A 5,856-nucleotide genomic window follows, 5' to 3' on the forward strand; every position below is an offset into this window, starting at 1 on the left:
GAAATGCTGTTTGTTGATATCTCCAAGGCCAATATCCTACTCCGGTGCCAACAGAAGCACTTGGCAAGAATCTGCATGCCTTCTGGTCTATGCCTTCTCCTTGCTACCTTCTCACCCCTCATTCCCACTTGATGTCTTCCATCTTCATCTCCTGAGCCCTCTGGCATAGCATGTTAGTCTGAATCATGGTTCATTTTACCTAACACAGGGGGGCTTGCCCCATATAACAAGGTGCTACAGTGTTCTTCGCAATGAATAGCAGCAACATTCATTATCTGCCATGCCTGTTAACATCTGCACAGTATGTGTGGGTGCATGCATGCATTTTTTCCTGCATACCTACAGGGGGAAAGTAGGGAAAGACCACCTCCTAGTCTGACCAACCCTACCCCAAATTTGACTCCCCAGCTTCTCTGTGCAAAAGTGTGCATTTTACTAAGAAAATGTTAAACCATAAACATATACTTCCCCTTTTCTCCGGAACTTTATCTGTGTACTTTTGGTGCTCATGTGGTTCTTTTGCTGATCAGAGTTCAGGAGCTCTGTCCATAACCAAGATAAAATGTGTGGAATTTGGTCCATATTTTAAGCAAAGGCAGAATTGTGCATCGGAGCAAATATCAACAAGACCCACCTTCGGTTTCAGAAATAAGTCTATTGGGGCTTCTAAGAGCATAGCAAGCTGCCTTATACTGAGCCAGGCCATTGGTCCATCTAGTTTGGGATTGTCTATATAGACTGGAAGCTGCTCTAAAAGGTTTCATACAGGAGAATTTTCTGCTGCTGAACTGGGATCCTCTGACCCTGACAAGTGGGTAAAGATAATAACCAAGCAGAGAAAGAGAAAATCGCCACTGCCTCATTGTTTCACTTCTGTCTTCCCAACTACTGCTCTGATTCCCTCTTCTCCTTCTAAGGCACAGCAGAGACTGTACTTTTTGAGAATACTAAGGAAAAACCATCTTCCGCAGAAACTGCTGCTTGCCTTCTATCACTGTGCCATTGAGAGCGTGCTCACTTATGGCTTATGTGTGTGGTACGGAAGCTGTACTACCCAGGACAGGATGGGGTTGTGCAGGGTTTTTAAGGCAGCAGAGAGCATTGTTGGCTGCCCACTCTCCACTTAGAGCAGATTTATGCCACAAGGTGTCATAGGAAGGCACTGGACATAGTAAAAGATCCATCGCATCCTGGTCACTGTCTCTTCGAGCTCTTGCCGTCGGGACAGAGATACAGGTCAATGAAGACAAGAACGAGCCGTCTTAAGAACAGCTTCTTCTCCAGAGCGATCTCGGCCCTGAATGGGAAGCCCGGACTTTGAAAGTCATCTAATCTCCCTTGCTGTATTATACTGTATTGTTTAATTAGTGTTTTTATGGAGCAGTCAAGTAATTTCGTTGTCCCCGATGGGGGCAATGACAATAAAGATATATTATTATTATTATTATTAAGCCAGTGAGGAAAGGGTGTGTAGGCTTAGTGTTCCATGGATGAGACAGGTGAGCTGGCAGCAAGCTGGTTGGCTACAGAACCAGACTTTTACACAATGGGGAGCTGGCAGGAGGAGGTGTGCAGGACCCCAGCCTCCCTAAAAGCTGCCTCCAAATCCCGTTGCTGAGCTTGTCGTCTCACTCAGCCTCATAATTGCACCTCAGAACTGAATTTAATTTATATTCTGCAACATTTGAAAGTATTCTTCCGATGGGTATGCCACTGAATACCATCAGCGTAAGTCTCAAGAAAAGTTTTTATAAGGTGCTTTGATGGTATTTAACAGAGAGGCATCTCAACCAGATGTATAATATGGCAAGCAGTCTATGCTGAGGATACAAGATGCCCAATGTCTTCACATATTTTCATGAATCGTCCTAAAATAAGGAAATTTCGGACAAATAGTACTAAGGAATTTGAAGTAATCAGACATGTTTTACCAATGAACCCATTGATCCTTTTGTTTGCTATACCAGCAGATGATAGACAGATGGTCCTTTACTTACTGAGGGCAGCACATATAACTATTGCTTATTAGAGGAATAAAACTTGGCATCCATCCATGGAGGAGTGGTTGACCAAGGTCTGGGATATATACTGTATGGATAAACTAACTTAATCAGAGTACAAAAGAGTAGACAAAATCATGACTATTTTGTTGAAAAATTGACTTTTCCAAATCACTGGTGTAACAAAGGATAAGAAAATGCAAATTATTATACTGTGTTGGGAATACTTTGAGTTCTTCAACTATGAATTTAGTAAAGTGGGATATTAGGGGGGAGGTTTAGCTGACTAGCTTAACTGTATTTTAAATCATTGTTGGTACACTCTTTTAAAAATTAAACAATAAACAAATTAAACAAGTCAACAAAAAAAAAAAAACACCATGGCTTCACATCATAGTTTGTTACCAGAAGGCAACCATGGTTAGTCTGCTGGACTGGGTTGAGACGTTCAAACCAAACTGCAGTTACACTTTGGCTAAACCAACCAAAGTATTGTGCACAAACCAGGCGAATCAGAGAAAACACTTAGTGAAAAGGAATGAATATGGTTAACTATGAGACTGAGTTATAGATGTATACATACAATTGAGGTGTTCCCAAAGTAAAGGAAGGATTGAACTCTGATAAATAAGAATACACACAATCCCATCTGATCACTACAACAATGACATAGCAACTGCCTACTGACATCAGGAAGTCCCCATCACTATATACTTTTGGCACCTGCTTAAAACATTTTTGTTTAGGCAAGCCCATTCAGACATGTAAAAGTTATATGTGTTTTTAGCTACTGTTGATTTTAGTCATCTTTTGAATGATTTTAAGTATTCAATGGAATTCCACGGAATACTTGTTTTTAACTGTTTTTAATCAAGAATCTTAGTTTCTTTTTTACATTTTCCTAAACCACTTAGAGAGGTTTTTTACAATCAAATAGCACAGTATGTAAATTTTGTAGAATAAATAATAAATAATGCCAATCCACACCAAAATCTTGAGTACAGAAGTATTTAATTGAATGGCAAGTTAAGACCGACAGCACAAGAAACGAACTCTGGTCATTCTCACTCTCTTAACAAATACAAAGAAGAAAAGAAAATGTTATTAATTGTATCATTAGGAATATTCCTAGTCTAATATTAGTGCTTACGTCACTAATAACAACAATAAAGATCATCATGGGCTCAATTAAGCAACTTGGGGAAGAAAATTTTAAAAGGAATTGGATAGGCAGACTAATCTTAAACTGTCATATTTTGGAAGAATATTGACCATTAAAATTATTTATTTATTTTTTACAAATGATTATTATCATTGCTGTAAGAAAGACCTGTCAAAGTATGGCAAGGGATGTTTTACACATTCCTTTGAAGGAGGGAAAATCACTACTGTAAGGTACAACTTTTAAGGCTATAAATTTATAATCAGACTTTCGGCCAGTGTACATGGTACATCCAAGTTGCCCTGTTTAAATCATTCCTCCATCAGATTCATAGCTCTAAAAATCCAATCCCTTCTTAGCAGATTTATTATGCAAGTATAGCAACATAGTATAATATAGTAACACAGGTGAAAAAACACAGATTTGTTTACAATCATTCTGCACAGCACGGGTTATTGCTCTGTGGAGAAATAACTGGTCACATGGAATTGACTTCTCTTAACCTCCAGCTGCTAAAATCACATTAAGAGACTTTAAAAATGCATAAAATACTTTCACAATATTATTTTTCCATGGAAACAATTTCTACTAATACCACTAGAATGAACAAATATAAAAGGAAACAATGCAGAAAAGAAGGTGCGCTCGTAAAATCACCTAAAGGAATTCTCACCTATTTTCATAGGTTGCAGTCTTAAGTACATTTATCTGGCAGCAAACCATATTAAAACATATGAGGCTTACTTAAAGTACACAGGCATAGGCTTGTGATGTAAATATGATCACCTAGTCCTAATTATAAAGGGACGCGGGTGGCGCTGTGGGCTAAAGCCTCAGCGCCTAGGGCTTGCCGATCGAAAGGTCGGCGGTTCGAATCCCCGCGGCGGGGTGCGCTCCCGCTGCTCGGTCCCAGCGCCTGCCCACCTAGCAGTTCGAAAGCACCCCCGGGGGCAAGTAGATAAATAGGTACCGCTTACCAGCGGGAAGGTAAACGGCGTTCCGTGTGCGGCTCTGGCTCGCCAGAGCAGCGTTGTCACGCTGGCCACGTGACCCGGAAGTGTCTTCGGACAGCGCTGGCCCCCGGCCAATAGATGTGAGATGGGCGCACAAACCCCAGAGTCTGTCAAGACTGGCCCGTTCGGGCAGGGGTACCTTTACCTTTACCTAGTCCTAATTATGCTTATTCAGAAGCAATCCCATTGATTTCAATAAGACTGACTACTGCATGTGTTCCCTTACTAGGAAATAAGTCTCATTCCGTTAAGTGGGACTTGCTTTCAAGAACATAAGTAAAGGGCCCGATTCTATGTATGCTCACTTATTTATAAAGCTTGGAAGACAGACAGCCCATTCACACTAACCTTTATGTGCCACTCCAATTGAATTCAATGGCATTTATGTGCAAGTAAACAATTTTGGCTCTAGATGTCATATTTGTGCCCAGATATAATTTAGGAATAATTATCAACCAGCCAGTAAAAGTCTATTTAAATTTACGTATAAAGGACTTAGTCCAGCCAAAACTAAGCACTTTTAAGTCCCATGTTTGTTAGGCCCACATAGGATGAAGTTGGCTACTGTTTCCCACTTCCAAATTCCTTATTCACAACAAAGCCATATCAGAACCTGAGTAAGGAACTCAAGTTCATATGCCCCTTCACCCCAGTGTAACCTTAATAATTAAATGTACAGCACACTTTCAACCTTCAACAGCCCTGGGCCAAAACTGCAAATTTACAGTTCCCTGAGAAGAAGGATTGATTGTTAAACCACTCTGAGAATTGCAGCTCTGCGAGGGGAACAAGTCTATTTAAATTTACGTATAAAGGACTTAGTCCAGCCAAAACTAAGCACTTTTAAGTCCCATGTTTGTTAGGCCCACATAGGATGAAGTTGGCTACTGTTTCCCACTTCCAAATTCCTTATTCACAACAAAGCCATATCAGAACCTGAGTAAGGAACTCAAGTTCATATGCCCCTTCACCCCAGTGTAACCTTAATAATTAAATGTACAGCACACTTTCAACCTTCAACAGCCCTGGGCCAAAACTGCAAATTTACAGTTCCCTGAGAAGAAGGATTGATTGTTAAACCACTCTGAGAATTGCAGCTCTGCGAGGGGAACAAGTCTCCTAATGCTGCTCAACACCCTTAAGAAACTACATTTCCCAGGATTCTTTGAGGAAAGCCATGCTGACTGTTTAAAGTGGTATGATACTGCTTTAAATGCCTGGTGCAGATGAGGCCTAGCTTTGGAGAAAACCAAATCATACCCATCCCACATCATCAAATCATTCTCCACTGGGAATTAGTAGCCTACCTCAGCCACACTGGGATCCCCCCTTTCTCAGTTCGTATGAGAGTGGCTGTTGCTGCTTCTTTAAATAAATAAATAGAAGCCCTAACGCTGGGAGCTTTCTCCTGCTTTAAAAAGTTTTGGAAGCGAATGCCTGCGTATTTCTTGCTCAGCTCATCGGGTGAGGCTGTCGTGATTCTGCCATTGTTCCCCCCCCCCTTTTTTTTTTTGTTCTTGACAGTTTGCGGCTCCTGCAGCCACCTTTCTTTCCAGCACTTGCTTCTAACTGGAGCAGTCCTTTTAAATCACCCTTGCTGCTTTCTTTACATTTCCTCCACCCACAGGTGATGATGCGGCCTCCGAGTGGCTCCGCCCCCTCCCCTTTACCCTCTCTCTCT

This window comes from Podarcis vaucheri (genome assembly GCF_965113315.1).
Source record: "Podarcis vaucheri genome assembly, chromosome: 6".
Taxonomy (NCBI): Eukaryota; Metazoa; Chordata; class Lepidosauria; order Squamata; family Lacertidae; genus Podarcis; species Podarcis vaucheri.